The sequence below is a fragment of the Pinus tabuliformis genome, chromosome 7 (assembly GCF_031772625.1).
Source record: "Pinus tabuliformis cultivar Carrire ecotype Pingquan chromosome 7, CPIR1, whole genome shotgun sequence".
Lineage (NCBI taxonomy): Eukaryota > Viridiplantae > Streptophyta > Pinopsida > Pinales > Pinaceae > Pinus > Pinus tabuliformis.
This window is the reverse complement of record NC_142293.1, coordinates 155,620,952-155,639,047: the sequence shown is the minus strand read 5'-3', so window position 1 is coordinate 155,639,047 and position 18,096 is coordinate 155,620,952. Positions and strand designations below refer to the sequence as shown.

Here is an 18,096-nt window from a genome sequence, read left to right as displayed (position 1 = left end):
TTTAACTGGATTACCAAGATCAGATTACTATTAATGTGTGCCATGTGCATGTATGTGTGGATTTCAAGCATTGTTCTATAGTCCATTATTAATCAGTGCTGTTCTATTTCTTTGTGTTGTTCGATTCAGCCTTAGAGATAAAGGATTGCCATTTGATTTCCGTAGGACACGATTGTTGCATTTGATCCTGTAGACTAAGGTGTTGCTGCTTATTAAACTTAATTGTTGTTATAGTTTCCTGGTTGTTGTTCCATTTCTTATTTGCTATTCCATTTCTTAATTGTTGTTCCATTTCTTATATGCCGTTCCATTTCTTGTCATTTGCGTTATTGTTGCTTTGGTGTGAAGAATGGTCTAAGATTGTAGCAGGCATTGACATTTACTATCTGGCTCACAGATCGACGATCTGTTCCCTGATTTCCTTTGGCCCCATCAGTTTACAAAGGGATGAGTTACTGCTACTGAACCCTTGACTGATAAATTGCTTAGTTTTCTGAATGTATGGTTTAATCTTTAAAAGTAGTTTTTTGTAAATAAGCATCCGTTTACTCTTGTATTTTTGAGCACTATACTACTAGCATTACTCTGGAAAATGATAGCCTCAGAGTGAGACACTCTTTGAAAAAACAAAATATTCCCGGATTGAAAAATTAATGTGAGGTAATTAGAGGTGAAAGAGACCCTTTTTATAGCTCGACATTTTGGCGTCGTTGCTAGGGAAAGAGTAGCCATTTGTCTCTTTTCAAAGCAGTGTAAGATCCTGCTAGGGAAGAATTGGGTTTTAAAAATGGAAGGTAAGAACCTACGTGTGGAGCATGTAATAGCCCTGCTCCTCTGCCCGCTCTCCTGCAGATTTGTCATTGTTTTGTTTGGGTAGAATCTAGTAGTTGATTTGTGTGTGCATGACTAAGAAGAAAAAGCCAGAAAAGAATTCCAAATCTCTACCCAAGCCAGAAAAAGCTAAGGGGCCGGTGACCCTTGGTCGATCGTCCTTTATAGACAAAATTTTTAAGAAAGCAGAATCTCAACCTTCAGTAGGACCTAGAAAAGTTATTTCTAGACAACATACTAGTTCCCCTCAGGCCACGGGATCACCATTTGTAGCCTTTGCCAAGGTGCATAGTCAAACTGAAGAGCAGGATTTTCAAGAAATTGAAAATTCTACTCCAGAACTATTGCAAGAAGGGAATTTTAGCAATCTTTTTGAAGGAAGAGGAGAAACAGGGGAAACTAAGGAACTGAGGTCTCCTCTTGGGACAACTCAGCCATTGAGCAGCCCAGATTAGGGAAGTGCTGTAAAAATCATTTTTGAAGAAACTCAATCTCCTCATACATTAGGCACTCTCATTATCCCAGATAAAGGTAGTGCTATTAAAACCATTCCTGTTAAATCCATTCCCTCTCAACCTAGGAATACCCTCGTAGATATCCCAAAAGGTTATTGGCATATATTTGACCAAATGGCCCAAAATCAGCCGAACACTGAAACCTCTACATTGCAATACCCCATAGTGGATACTGCAGCGAATGCACCTATGAAAGCAATTCCTCTTCAGCATATCCCTACATTCCATGGTCTTACTATTATCGGGAAAACTAGTGTCTATGCAGAGCTGCTAGTCCCACTAAGGCTGGCAGCTACCTTAGAAACAAACAAACTAAAACTACTTTCATTTTCCTTTATGAGAAATAGATAAGAGGGGAATAAGGAGACCAATCTCTGTTTTGCGCTTGGTTCCTTGCTCGATTTCTCTCCCTTCTGATAGGTCTTCGCCACTCGCTTCCTCGTCTACCTAGCTTCAAAGAGCACCTGTAGAATCAAAGAAGCATAACACTATCCAAGAACATAGATCTATTATCATAAACAATATAGGACCAGAGATATATTGACCACACAAATGCATATAACATCAATCATACAAGAATGTGGAGGAAAACTTGAATAGCTTTATTGATAATCAAGAAAGAGCAAAGAGGATTACAACCAATTTTTCTGACCCAGCATCATCCTCTCAGCAAGAAAGCCCTTCTTCACCTCATGAAAAGCTTAGATCACCCAACACTATGATATTGCACCAAGAAACCAACAACACTTCCTTACAAGATACAAAATTCCAGCCCATGGATCTCTGGGATGAGGGATCCATATATAGATGTTTGCAAGGGAGGTGAGTCAGCTTTTGAGATTTGATTAGTGTCCTCTCTCTGATAGTTCTTGATTCCACTTGGAGATTGATGATCTCTTACTCATCCCTAGGCGAATGCAGAGAGGCAAGTGTCACAAGAGAAGTTTCTGGAAGATTCCATGATCCTCCACCTTACGGATTGACCCTGCCATTTGTCCACTCTCGCCCATCGCACCCCATAGAAGGGCTTTTCAACATGCATCGCACCTACTATGTGTAGGTAGGTGGGATGCAATGCACTTTGACCATGGAGCAGTTGAAATGGTCTAGTTTTGACCAGTTCTGAGTAGTATTTCATGGAGAACTTCTGGGAGATGCTGTAATCAGTTGACCTTGTTCTTTTAGGGGTTGGAACAACACCTTTAGGGACTTAGGAGCCCTTGGTTTATGGACATTTATGATTGGGGTTGCAGTGCCCAAAAATGTCTATAACCGTTGCCCCCTAAAGCATGAGGTCGTTAATATTTTGATGTCGGGTGAAATGCTTTATCATGAGGATCTGAAGTTTTTTCGAGCTAGAAGGCGACCTGTAATAAGATACAATACGATACATTATCTTCATAATATTTTCATGATCTAGCTGAGGCAGGCATTCCCATGCTCAACTTTATAAATTCATTTTCATGTACATGAGATAGACAATCGTCTGAGTGTAGACTGATGATTTTGGTAGAGCCATCATCCCTTAGATTGGATGATTATCTATGCAGTAATGATGTACATTTGATGTCTTTATTTTCCTGAATATATATCGCAGCCCGGATGGATGAAACTAGATCCGAGGTCTTCAATCTCGTTCGATCTTCACTCAAAGTACAAGTCGATCCATGTGAGAGATGTTTTGGAGTCGAACATGGAAAGACATCCCCTGATTACCATCCAGTGATGTAAGCTATTAACAAGCGCGAGAGGAATCACCGATAATGATGATGACCCTCAAGGTACTACAGTACAATTCACGTGGTGTGAATAAGGGACTTGGTGTCGAACACCACGCAAAATCTTTCGGTCAAAGGCCATTGATGTAAACCTGTCGCCGCAAGTGAGAAACTTGCCATTGAGGCATGCAAGCTTCAAAGTACTGAAAGGGTTGTTCCTAGATCAACTTCTTGGATAATGAGCCGATGTCAACAAGAAGAGATCCGTCATGGGAGGGCCTTAGTGAATCGCACATCAATGACAAGGAACAGAGCAAATGATTTTAATGGAGGTGAAAACGATCTGGTGATATAAGGTTCAGGGTGGCGGTCATGAAAGAATGGAGTGTAAATGTATTGCAGTGGGTGAGACACAGGCGAATTCTCTGAGCGACTTCTCTTGAACATATCGGTGACACTGACATGATGGATCGGTAGCATTAACCCCAAATATGGATGGTGTGACAGAACCATGGTGATGTGACCGGTGAATGGAACAACCCAACCTGACTCGGATGCAGAGTGAAAGTGTCATGTTCAAGAGCGACTTGCTACCGATAAAGTTTCTTCAAGTTTTCTTCCCAAATTTTCCCAGTCATTGCTGACCAGTACCTCTTTATTTTTGTCAAGCTTGAGGAGGATAACATATTCTTGTTCTATAATTTTCCCTTCGAGCAAACCCATCGCTATGTTTTAACGAGCCTAGCGATAGTGAAACTCGTTCTTGTCTGTATGGACAAGTTTGTCGCTATTCGGTTTTAACGAGTTTAATGACAAGGATAACTCGGTCCTTTTCAATTTTAGAGAGTTTGAAAAAGGGATGTAAAGAAAACTCCAATAATCCTTTTTCATCATATAATACCTTGAGTCAGAAAAAGTATAAAACAATACAAAAGGGATGAATTTTCGGTACTTTTAACGAGCCGAACAAAACAAGTGCTTGATCTTTTTGTGTAATAATCCCTCAAGTCCAAAAAGATTAAAATCTAGAGGAGGGATAGCACTTTCGGTCCCTTTAACGAGCTGGAGAGGCCAATGGCTCAGCAATCGTTTCATATTTTACAAGTCAGTTGAAAAGAGCTTAAAGGAGACTTGTTTTTTGAGGAACGAGTGATAAATTCGGGTAGCAGCTGATTCCAAGTAAGGTTTGGAATTTTCCAATCACGGCAGTGTCACAAGGATGGCTAGCAGGATCAATCTTCACAGCTGTTCCTCAAAAGGGATAAACAATCAAATGGAGGTGAATGATCGGCCAATAGAGTGGAGGTGATGATGAGAACACGACCAAGGCTTCAAAGGCTGATGATAATACATTCACGATGGTTATTTACCGGAAATTGGTTCATTTTTTAATGAGCTTAAACTCTGGGGGAACATTTGCTCATTTCTTATGTTTATTTTTTAATGAGCTTGAATTCAGCGTTAAAACTTCTCAATTAATCCAGTCGTATAATAAGGATGTCTCATATATAAACGAAATCTTTTCAAAGCTTTGCCCTGCATCCTTTCTTTATGCAAGTTAGGAAACGACCAATCCTACGAGTTTAAAGGGTTAGAGGACCTACAAATTGTTGGCATTATGATACATATGTTGTACTTGATGGCAACTCACTCATCTCAGATGATAAATTATAGTGCAGCAAAGTTCACGCACTTTCATGAAGATAAAAGTTTCTTTCATGTAGAGAAAAGTTCACGCACTTATATGTAGAGAAAAGTTTATTTCATGTAGAGAAAAGTTCAGGTACTTTTATGCAGAGAAAAGTTCAGGCACTTTTATGCAGAGAAAAGTTTATTTCATGTAGAGAAAAGTTCATGCAGTTTTATGCAGAGAAAAGTTTATTTCATGTAGAGAAAAGTTCACGCACTTTCATGCAGAGAAAAGTCCCTTTCATGAAGAGAAACGTTCACGCACTTATATGCAGAGAAAAGATTATTTCATGTAGAGAAAAGTTCACGCACTTTTATGAAGAGAAAAGTTTATTTCATGTAGAGAAAAGTTCACGCACTTTTATGCAGAGAAAAGTTTATTTCATGTAGAGAAAAGTTCATGCACTTTCATGCAGAGAAAAGTCCCTTTCATGAAGAGAAAAGTTCACGCACTTTCATGGTTGGCTCATGGTATTAGTCTGACAGTTTTTGATCCTATGGTTTTGGTCCGTGGTATTGCATCAAAAAGTGTTGATCTCACGCACTTTCATGGTTGGTTCATGGTATTAGTCCTATAGTTTTTGATCCTATGGTTTTGGCTCATGGTATTGCATCCAAAAATGTTGATCTCACGCACTTTCATGGTTGGTTCATGGTATTAGTCCAACAGTTTTTTTGATCCTATGGTTTTGGACCGTGGTATTGTGGAAGGCCTAAGACTATAAAAGAGGAAGGAGATCATTTGGCAAAGCATCATCGAATGAATTGAACATCTAATAAGTGCTAGATCTGAAATATTTGTGATTGGGTTATGGTGCAGATCTGGATCTGAATGAATGAGGAACCTTAGCGCATAAAGAAGGATAAGTTCTTTTGATGGGTCATAATCTTTATGCTTGAATAATAGTATCTTTGCATGTTTTTGATCTGTTATATGAGGCGCATACTTGATCTATAAATCTGAGAATCTGGGTTAATTAGTGTCTGAATATTTGAAAGAAGGAATTATCCTTTATAGATCTGCACGCAGGTTTTAGGTTGTTGAAGTAGCGTATATCTTTAAATTATGATCTAGCTGCCTCTGTCTATTGCTGCAGTATTCTGGGTTCAGAATTTGGTGTGTGGTTACTGTTACTGTGTTCTGGGTACAGCTGTCAGAGAAGTGTATACTTGATTCAGTGCTAATTGGGAAAAGGAGATTGTTTGATGCAGATATACTTGATGATTGATTGATGTTCATGGATCTAGTCTGAAAATTTATGAAACGTGGTCCCTGGAAGAAAGAGAAGGTTGTAGCCTTTAGTAGGCCAGCACCTACGTACTAGTACAAGAGCTAAGGGGGTTGTAGCTCCCTTCCAGGAGAAGCTGGAGAACGAGAGAGGGTTGCAGCTCTCTGCAGGTTGTAGCCTGCGTACTGGTAAAGGACTGCACCAATACAAAATCATTGTAAAAGGAGTTTCTAATTAAAATAAGATAGAGACATATTGCAACAGGTGGCTTTCACCCACATTGGGTTTCCACCTTATATCTGGTGTTCTTTTGTGTGACTATTTGCTTTTCTTGTTCCTGCTCATTATTTTATGATACTGACATACAAAGTAATGATCAATATTTGAAGAATTATTCAAAGTATAAATAAGGAAGATAGATTGATAAGAATTTGATAATACTAATTCACCCCCCCCCCTCTCAGTATTATTTCCAACAATTGGTATCAGAGCAGGTCCTTCTGAAGAAGCTTGATCACTTGAAGGAAGATCTAACATCATGAGCAACTACGAGAGGGAAGAATCAATCAGGCCACTGATTTTTGATGGAACAAACTTCGTATATTGGAAGGTAAGAGTTACTGCCTATCTTCAATCTTTGGGTACAGAAGTATGGGACATTATAGAAACAGGTTATACTTTTCCATCAGCTACTCCTACAGATTTAGCTGAGAAGAAGAAATATGGAACAAATGCAAAGGCGGTTAATACTCTTCTAGGATGTCTATCTCAATCTGAATTTGTGAAGGTTATGCAATATAAATCCGCAAAAGAAATATGGGACAAGAATGTTTTGAGCTACGAAGGAGATGAACAGGTAAAACGTTCAAAACTTCAAACCCTCAGGATTTAGTATGAGAATCTCAGAATGTATAATGATGAAAGTGTGGCTAACTATTTCCTTCGGGTAGACGAGATTGTTAATTGTATGAAAAACTTGGGTGAAGAAATAAAAGAGGCTGTTGTGGTTGAAAAAGTCCTAAGATCATTATCCCCCAAGTTTGAATCTAAAGTGTCTGCAATAGAAGAAAAGGAAAATCTACGAACTCTTACTATGTCTTAGCTACACGGAATTCTAACTGCTTATGAAATGAGAAAAGGAGGTCCATCAGACAGGAGAGAAGCTGCTTTTAAGGCTTCAGGCAAAGGAGACTACTATGAATCAGGTCACATGCCAGAAGAAGAAGAAGAATCAAATTTTGTCAGAAATCTTCAACGGGGTACTGGAAGGTTCAGAGGTAAGCTACCTTTTAAATGTTTTGCTTGTGGAAGAGTAGGTCATTATGCTACCAAATGTCCTCATAAGGATAAGATTGACAAAGGAAAGGAACCTGCCAGATGGAACAAGAAACAGAATGCAAATAAGAAAAGCTACTACACTCATGAAGACAGTGATGGTCTATCAAATAGTGATGAAGATGAACGAGGTAATGACTATAAACTTTTAATGGCATTTGAAGATGATGATTACATGGATGCTATAGATGTGGATAGTTTTTATGAAGAGATTTCTAGACTTAAGACATGTATAGAAGAAAAGAATATGATCATTGATACTCTACAATTTCAAATTGATGAAAAATAAAAATATCTTGAAAAGTTAGAAGGTGAAATTGTTGGCCTTAGAAAAGAAATTGAGAAAACAAAGGCTATTAATCTTAAGTTTGTCAAAGGATCTGAAACTCTGGATGAGATCATCAATGTACAACATTCTCCGCTAAACAAGACAGGTCTGGGGTATAATGGAGAAACATCTCAAGCATCCACCTCAAAGATTTATCTTGATGCAGCAAGAAGGAATGAGCAAAAGCACAATGGAGATCACCAGGTAAAGCAGGGACGAATTACATCAAGAACGAACAAAGACTATCAGGTAAACCAGGGGCAATCTGTCTTAAGGATGAACAAAAGCTACAACCAGCCACAGGTAAAATCTTCTCAATTTGCTTCAAGAATGGATGACAATAGAAATTACAATCATTTGGCCGGTAGATTTGATAATCGCAGAAGTTTCTTCAATGGGCAATGTTTCTCTTGCCATAACTTTGGTCACAAAGCAGCTCAATGTGTTGCATATAAAACAATCATGACTAGAGAAGCTCAAAAACAAAGAAGTATGATTGGGATTACAAAAAGGACCTATAACAACTTTTCAGCTCTTGAAAATGAAGTTGAATGTTCTATTTGCAATAACTTTGGTCATGAAGATTGTGAATGCAGGAGCAGGTTTCAGCAGACAAAGGAACAAGCCTCAAGCACCAGAACATGGAGAATAAAGGAACCACAAATAGAAAGATGTGGGATAGCCTTTTATGCAGAGGGACAGGAAAATCTATGGTACATCGACAGTGGATGTTCGAAGCATATGACAACTGATAAAGAAAAACTTGAATCATATTCTGCTTTAGAAAAGGGAAAGAAAGTTTCTTTTGGAAATGATACTCCAGCAGCTATAAAAGGAAAAGGCACAGCTCAGTTAAAAGAAAAGGTCAAAGCTGGAAATGTTTTGTATGTTGATGGCTTGAAGCATAACCTTCTGAGTGGCAGTCAGATGTGTGATCAAGGAACCGAGGTAATATTTCGATCAAATGGATGTAGCGTTCGTGATCTTGATACAGGGAAAACAGTGATCAAAGGTAGAAGAACTCCAAATAATCTATACATATTTGAAGAAGGACAACAACAATGCTATTTGAGCAAGGATGATGAACATTGGTTATGGCACCGGAGGTTGGGGCATCTAAGCTTTTCACAAATAAGGAAGGCATGCAAATATCAGGCAGTTTGTGGTCTTCCAGATATCAAAATTCCAGACAACACTATATGCAAATCATGTCAGTTTGGTAAGCAAACCAGAACCAACTTCCCGGAGAAGGAAGGATCAGCCAGCAAGCCTCTTGAACTAGTTCATACAGATGTATGTGGTCCTTTCAGGACGAGGTCACCTCGAGGAGAAGAATACTTGATATTATTCATTGACGATTTTTCCAGGTTTGTTTGGTTAGGACTTTTGAAGCACAAAGACGAAGCATTCGAAAAATTCAAATCCTTCAAAGCCTTGGTTGAAAATGAATCAGGTTACAAAATTAAGTGCCTCAGGTCCGACAGAGGTGGGGAGTTTACCTCAAATGAATTTTTCGATTTCTGTGAAGAACATGGGATAAGAAGGGAATTCTCTACAGCTAGAACTCCTCAGCAAAATGGAGTGGTGGAAAGGATGAACAGAATAGTCCAACAAATGGCCCGTGCTATGCTTGATGAGTCTGGAACTCCCGCAACTTTCTGGGGTGAAGCTGCATATGCTGCGGTTGTTATTCTCAATAAAACAAATGTTCGAGTGAACAGCACTCAAACTCCTCATGAACTCTGGTATGGTGAGACTCCTTCGGTAAAACACTTCAAAATCTTTGGGAGCAAATGCTATATTAAGAATACTGATGAGCAACTTGGCAAACTTGAACCTAGAGCAGATGAAGGCATTCTTCTTGGTTATTCTCCACACAGCAAAGCATATAAGTGCTACAATAAAAGACTTGAAAGAATTGTTGACAGCATTGATGTAGTGGTTGATGAAAAAGGATACATTCCTAGGCAAGTAAATAATGAAAATATCGAAGAAGATGAAGACTACCCTCAAAGACAGAATGATGAAGAAGAAGAACCTCAAGAAGCACCAGAGAACAGATAAGGGTAGAAGAGAAGACTCCATCCAGGTACGTTCAGAAGAATCATCCAGAATCTCAGATTTTGGGGCAAAAAAAAGCAGGTGTACAAACAAGAAGAACAATTGCAGAAGCTTCAAGCTATTTGGCATTACTCTCATCCACTGAACCACAAAATGTAAAAGAGGCATGCAAAGATGAATGTTGGGTCAAAGCAATGGATGAAGAACTTGAGCAGATCGAAAAGAACAACACTTGGGAGTTGGTTCCTAGACCAAAGGATAAGAATGTTATAGGGACAAAATGGGTCTTCAAAAATAAGTTGAATGAAAATGGGGAAGTAATTAGAAACAAGGCCAGACTTGTTTGTAAAGGGTATGCGCAGCAAGAAGGAATAGATTTTGAAGAAACTTTTGCTCCTGTTGCAAGACTTGAGGCCATCCGAATGTTCCTTGCTCTCTCAAGCTTTCAAAAGTTCAAAATATTTCAAATGGACATGAAATCAGCCTTTCTGAATGGAGACTTAGAAGAAGAAGTATACATTGAGCAGCCAGATGGTTTCATTCTTGGAAATGATCCAAATCTTATATGCAGATTGAAAAAGGCTCTCTATGGTCTTAAACAAGCTCCAAGGGCTTGGTACTATCGTTTGGACAAATATCTTCATCAACAAGGTTTTTCAAAAGGATCAGCAGATAACAATCTTTATATAAAAATTGAAAATGACAAATTGCTGATACTTGTTGTGTATGTAGATGACATTATCTTTGGCAGCAATGAAGAATCTATGAGTCAAAGCTTTGCCTTGGTGATGCAGAAATAATTCGAAATGTCCTTGCTTGGATAATTGACATATTTTCTTGGTCTGCAAATCCAACAAAAGGAAGGAGGGATCTTCTTGTCTCAAACTAAGTATCTCAAGCAGATTTTGAAGAAATATGGCATGGAAGATGCAAAACCAGTATGTACACCCATGGTCACAGGATGTAGCCTCAGTGCAAATGATGAATCAGCAGCAGTACATCAACCAACCTACAGATCTATGATTGGAAGTCTACTTTATTTGACAGGTACCCGACCAGACATCATGCATGCAATGGGAATAGTTGGAAGATTTCAGGCAAATCCAAAGGAAACTCATCTTCAGGCATTAAAGAGAATCTTCAAATATCTTCAAGGGACTCAAAATTATGGCTTATGGTATCCTAGAGATACAGATCTCACACTTCATGCTTATACTGATGCAGATTGGGCCGGAAGCGTGGATGACAGGAAGAGCACAAGTGGTGGTGCATTCTTTATGGGTTCCAGATTAGTATCTTGGTTCAGCAAGAAACAAAGTTCGATTGCCTTGTCTACAGCTGAAGCAGAATATGTTGCTGCTGCATCTTGCTACACTCAACTCCTTTGGATGATGCAGACCTTGCAGGATTTTCAAATCACTTGTACACCACCCATCTCCATCTTATGTGATAATACAAGTGCAATCAGCATTTCAAAGAACCCAGTCATGCATTCAAAAACCAAGCACATACCAATCAAGTATCACTTTCTCTAGGAACAAGTGCTTGAACAAAAGGTCAAGTTGGAGTATGTTCCTTCTAAGGAACATGTTGCTGATATGCTCACCAAACCATTGCCTAGGGAGACCTTTGAATACCTCAGGCAAAAGCTGGGGGTTGTTGATGCATCATCTTGTTGTTGAATCTCTTCTGATTGTTGGTTGTACGCAAGGTTCATCTGAAGTATATGCGTACATGTGTTGGGTTGCGGATTGGTCAAATATCGAATGGCACAGGTTCAGGGGGAGCATATCATGCATTGTTGGTGTTATCACTTAAGAATTTTGATTTCAACACTGCTCACATTAGCTTGATGGTAAAAAAAAAAAAACACATAAATTCTTTCTATCAGTTTCGCAGCGCAGCATGTTTTAAGTGATTTCGTAGCGCATAATTCGTATTTTGCACTGGCTACGCTACGAAATCGGGGATTTGTCCTAATCCATAGCCAATCTTACACAATGTCATATCCCTCAAAATCCATTATCAGTCATCATCTTATACCCTTTGCCTGTCAATTCGACCGCTTATCCTTATCATTAGGTCGTTAGGTGTCTTGGTACTAGCACATGTTTGCAGTTGTATTTTACTCAGCGGTTTTGGTCGATTCAATCTGGGCGCGCTAGTGGTTACCGGGAGAGAAAAGCGATAATACATGGCAAACATGACAGAGAGCACGGGGTTTCAGCTGGGAACTGTTTGAGCTTTAAATCTCTCTGTTATTTCCTTTGTTTCTATAGTCATCTGCAACAAGGCGCTCATCAGCAGTCTGGGATTTAGCTTTGCCACAACATTGACCGGCTGGCATCTTCGGGTTACGTTCTGTTCTCTGCATGTAGCATTATGGTTGAAACTGTTTGAACATAAGCCATTTGATGCACGGGCTGTAATGGGGTTTGGTATTTTGAATGGTATCTCTATTGGACTTCTGAAACTCTGTCTGGGTTTTAATTCTGTTGGATTCTATCAAATGACCAAGTTCGCAATTATTCCTTGTACCGTTCTTATTGGAAACACTCTTTTTCCAAAGGGATTTCAGCCGGAAAATCCAGTTTTCATTTGTGATTTTTTTGGTGGGTGTTAGCATTGCTACGGTCACTGAATTGCAGCTAAATCTTCTAGGATCAGTCTTATCTCTGCTTGCAATAGTGACGACATGCGTTGCAAAAATTATGACAAATACCATCCAGAAAAGATTCAAAGTTTCTTCAACAAAGCTTTTGTACCAATCATGCCCATATCAAGCAACGACTTTGTTCATTACTGGTCCCTTTGTTGATGGGCTTTTGACAAACGAAATGTGTTTGCATTTAAGTATACGCCTCATGTTCTAATTTTTGTGGATTGATCGGATACAAGGAACCAAACGAAATGTTGAGGTTTGGCAAACATTACTAGCTGTTCGTGCATTAGTTCTTCCACCGACAGAGGACATAGACACATGGTTGACATTTGCTTCTCTTTGCCGGAAAAGTGGTCGTATTAGTCAAGGTCATTCCACCTTGATCAAACTGTTGCAGCTTTTGAAAGGGGAGTATACCATTGTTTTCACATCTTCTGTTGTTTCTACCCATAGGTTATGTACCTTATTGAACTGTTTCGAAGGGCTGGCCTTAAGGATAATTGAGTATTCAAGCTTACAACATCAATCTTCACGAAGTAAAGCATTGGATGCATTTAGGGCAGGAGATGTTGAAGTGCTAGTTGCTTCTGATGCAATGACCCGTGGGATGGATGTGGAAGGTGTGATGAATGTTGTCAACTATGACATGCCTTCATATGCAAAGACATACGTTCACCGTCCTGGTCGTATTGCCCGGGCAGGGCGATCAGGAAGCTGTTTCACCTTATTGCGAAGAGAGGAGGTTAAACGTTTCAGAAAGCTACTTGAAAAAGCTGATAATAATAAATCTAGCAACTACAGGTTACCTGTAGATTCAATAGAAAAACTTCATCCCTCGTATTCTGCAGCATTGGAGAAGTTGAAAGAAATTGTAAAATGTGAAACAACTGGACAACACCAGAGTTCCTCAAAATTGGTGGTGGCAAGTAAAACTGAAGAATGGATTGAGACTGAAACTTGAAACAAGAATGTGATTATTGAGTCCACAATTTTCCTGGGCCCACTGCAAGGAATCTAATGCCACTTGTTGCATTCGGCAGGATGAATTCATTATTTCCAGAATGTCTCTTGTCTATGTTTAGGAAAGTAAATTTCTGTGCTTGTAACTAACAGGTTTTCTTATGATTTCTCAAGGGCTGACAAAGCCAGGCCCGTTAAATTAAGCTGGAAATATGGAGGGATGTAAATGACTTTCCTCCAAGTGATATCGTGGTTTTATCACCAGATAATCTTGAGGGAAAACCAGTTGTCTTGAAGTGTGTAAAATTCCAGAATATTCGCAGTTTGAGCATCTTTATAGAGGACAATCAGGGCGGTGCCGACGTTACACAAATTCAGAAGCTTGTCCTATATGGGAGCATCGGTGCTCATCGTTCTATTCTAGCTGCTAGATCACCTGTCTTTGAAAATTGGTTTGCTCATGACTTGAAGGAAAAGGAATCATCGACAATTAATATCGATGACATATCTATTGATGCATGCAAGGCTGTTTTGAGCTATATATATATATGGATGTCTTACTCCTAATGAGTTTTACACACACAGGTTGGCTCTGCTTCGAGCAGCAGATAAATATGACATCGGTGATTTGAAGGATGCATGTGAAGAAAACCTGCTCAGCGATATCAACTGTAAAAATGTCCTTGACAGGTTCCAAGGTGCATCATTGTATCGGTTGCCAAAGTCTTTTAGAAGTCTGGATGTTTGAAAAGGTATTGCGAATGTTTCCAAGCAAATATTTTATGCTCAGAAAATTGCAAATGCATGGATTGTAAGAACTATGAAGCCAGAGAGAGGAATTGCGGGCACGGTTTCCTGGTATACCTGGAGATTTGGTTAACTCTTTCTTGTATGTTGCAGAAGAGGTTAGAGGTATTCTTGCACAGCTGGGTTATGCGAAGTTGGAGGATATTATTGGAAGAACAGATTTGCTAAGACCAAGGCGCATATCCCTCATGAAGAATTAACAACTAGATATCAGTTATCTGCTTTCTAGTGTTGAACGACCAAAATGGAGCAACACATCAAGGACCGACAAACAGGGGCCTATGTTTCAGGGTAACGGAAAAGATGTGTCATTGAAGACAAACATGGAGCATTAAAGGTCCATCATAGCTATCTCAGCCAAACTCCAGATGTCAAAGAACGAAGAGAAGCCATCATGAATATAATATAGAGTTAGAGTCATAGTAGATTTAGAACTCCTAAAAACTCCAGTCAGCACTTTAGTTGTATTTATTAGTTAGTTCAAAAGCTGATAGGTGTTAGTAGAGGTAGTTATCGACTCCCCTCATGCTGGAGGAGGAAGCTCGAATTAGTTAGAATAAGGATTCTATATATAGCTAAGATAGTGATGTAATGAGGGTTGGATATTTTATAAAACAGAGTACTGTTTTGGCTTATGAAAAGACAGAGTTCAGTAATATAAGTTGACTGCTTTTCTTCTCAGGATTCATGAGAGATTTATATGTTCAGAATGTATGATTTTATCTTTTCCTTAATGTCTTTTACAGTTGCATAGGTGTACAATCACTCAGAATTCACTGATTGTACTCTGATTTCCTGTGTGCATTTATGAGCTGTGGTTCCATATGTGTTGTGTTCTGAACATCTAAATGTTAAATGCCCTGACTTCTATGTAGAGGCAGTATCATGGTTTACTGAATTATGGTTGACTCCATAGGCCCAATGGAAACTAGTTTAATGCTTGTCCAGCCTTCATATTTGTCAATGTTATTCCACAAGAGTTAGCCATCTTATTATTAGTCAAAATCAATAACCCTTTGAGAGAGCCCTCTCAGGCTAAGGAGGCTAAGCCTTAGTCAAAAGATTGGTTTGAAACAGTTACTTGAAGTCTTCCTGGTTTGCAGCCTTCCAGGGCCTGATTTTGAGTTAACATTTTGGTGCGTCTGCCGGGAGTCTGAAGATTATTCATTCCCGAAATCATGAAGCTGAACTTCTGAAGGTAGCAGGAGCTCAGAAGGTTTTTGAGGCTGCAAATCTACCTTGGCGACTCCATTGTTGAAGAATTCGAAATTCATACATTCATGGTGATTCCACTGGAGTTATGAAGGACCCAGATGCTACCATTCTTATTTCAAGGTATGCATGCATAAATTTTTCAGGAATTCGTGGTTTCCCAAATCATTTTCCCAAGGATGCATATTTTCTAAAGAATGGTCCAAAATTCAATGGAGAAGATTTGAGTTTAACTTTGAAGCATATATCAGATTTCTGTGATTTTACTGAGCTTCTTAGAGTTAAACATGAGGATGTTTGCATTATGTTGTTTTATGATTCATTCCAAGGGAAATGCAAACAGTGGATTGAAAGCTTTCCTGCCAAATCCATTAAGTCATTTGAAGACTTTTGGTTTATGTTTTTGGAAGAATGGATAGATAGATTAGAGTTGGTGACAAAATCTCCTTCAATTCAAGGTTTCAAACAATGGAATAATGATCATAGTAATGGAGAAACAAATGAAAATTTTTCTTTGTCCTTGTCCTCGTATCTCAAATCATTTGAGTGTAAGGTAGAGTATAAGATGAAATTTTTGGATGAAGTTGCTGAGGACATTGAGAAAGAAATTGAAGGTTTACAAGGTCAAATTCAGGCATATAGTCTTCATAATCATGATCATTATTTTCAGCAGCTTTCTATGGCAGAACACAAGGAGAGAGTGTTGCTTCCTTTCTCTTTCACGATTGAGGAAGAGTACACTGCTGTTGAAGATCAGTTTGCACAACCAGAAAGTTACGAGAACCATGTATTCTGGGATCCTATAGCTGACTACATGGAAGAGTTTTACTCTCCAGTGTTTCAGTTTTTCTATGAAGATCAGAGGCAATTTCAGTGGCAGCGGTCATCACAATATCATATTGGCTCTGAACTCCGATGCAGTCAAAGAAATCAAACATCAGATAAGACAAATGATTGGCTACATTGGAAATTTCACATTGATTGAGCTGAAAAAAGTTTGAATTGTTAGGGTAGGTAGGTAGGAAAAATGCAAATAAGCTCAAGGTTGACTGATCATTTTTTTCAGTAGATGTAGATTTCTTTCTCCCACAGTGATCATCAGGTTCAAGCTCGAGGTGAAGGCCCAAGAAGCTGGAAGGGGATGTTTGTCAAGCAAATTTTTGTTGGTCATAAATGGATAAGTCACTGGACCTGCGAGTTCTTAGTGTACTACAGGAGCACACTATCCCAAGTGGAGCCACTGTTATCACTTAAGAATTCTGATTTCAACACTGCTCACATTAGCTTGATGGTAAAAAAAAAAAACACATAAATTCTTTCTATCAGTTTCGCAGCGCAGCATGTTTTAAGTGATTTCGTAGCGCATAATTCGTATTTTGCACTGGCTACGCTACGAAATCGGGGATTTGTCCTAATCCATAGCCAATCTTACACAGCTGTCATATCCCTCAAAATCCATTATCAGTCATCATCTTATACCCTTTGCCTGTCAATTCGACCGCTTATCCTTATCATTAGGTCGTTAGGTGTCTTGGTACTGGCACATGTTTGCAGTTGTATTTTACTCAGCGGTTTTGGTCGATTCAATCTGGGCGCGCTAGTGGTTACCGGGAGAGCAAAGCGATAATACAGGGCAAACATGACAGAGAGCACGGGGTTTCAGCTGGGAACTGTTTGAGCTTTAAATCTCTCTGTTATTTCCTCTGTTTCTATAGTCATCTGCAACAAGGCGCTCATCAGCACTCTCGGATTTAGCTTTGCCACAACATTGACCGGCTGGCATCTTCGGGTTACGTTCTGTTCTCTGCATGTAGCATTATGGTTGAAACTGTTTGAACATAAGCCATTTGATGCACGGGCTGTAATGGGGTTTGGTATTTTGAATGGTATCTCTATTGGACTTCTGAAACTCTGTCTGGGTTTTAATTCTGTTGGATTCTATCAAATGACCAAGTTGGCAATTATTCCTTGTACCGTTCTTATTGGAAACACTCTTTTTCCAAAGGGATTTCAGCCGGAAAATCCAGTTTTCATTTGTGATCCTTTTGGTGGGTGTTAGCATTGCTACGGTCACTGAATTGCAGCTAAATCTTCTAGGATCAGTCTTATCTCTGCTTGCAATAGTGACGACATGCGTTGCACAAATTATGACAAATACCATCCAGAAAAGATTCAAAGTTTCTTCAACAAAGCTTTTGTACCAATCATGCCCATATCAAGCAACGACTTTGTTCATTACTGGTCCCTTTGTTGATGGGCTTTTGACAAACGAAATGTGTTTGCATTTAAGTATACGCCTCATGTTCTCATTTTTGTGGATTGATCGGATACAAGGAACCAAACGAAATGTTGAGGTTTGGCAAACATTACTAGCTATTCGTGCATTAGTTCTTCCACCGACAGAGGACATAGACACATGGTTGACATTTGCTTCTCTTTGCCGGAAAAGTGGTCGTATTAGTCAAGGTCATTCCACCTTGATCAAACTGTTGCAGCTTTTGAAAGGGGAGCAGACCATTGTTTTCACATCTTCTGTTGTTTCTACCCATAGGTTATGTACCTTATTGAACTGTTTCGAAGGGCTGGCCTTAAGGATAATTGAGTATTCAAGCTTACAACATCAATCTTCACGAAGTAAAGCGTTGGATGCATTTAGGGCAGGAGATGTTGAAGTGCTAGTTGCTTCTGATGCAATGACCCGTGGGATGGATGTGGAAGGTGTGATGAATGTTGTCAACTATGACATGCC

General features: G+C 39.2%; 2 pseudogenes; both read left to right on the top strand.

The window, feature by feature from the left end:
- Nucleotides 1–11,909: 11,909 nt before the first annotated feature.
- On the top strand, nucleotides 11,910–12,593 carry LOC149246328 (UDP-xylose transporter 3 pseudogene; annotated as a pseudogene).
- Nucleotides 12,594–16,944: 4,351 nt separating this feature from the next.
- LOC149246327 (UDP-xylose transporter 3 pseudogene) lies at nucleotides 16,945–17,670 on the top strand (annotated as a pseudogene).
- The last annotated feature ends 426 nt before the right edge of the window (nucleotides 17,671–18,096 follow it).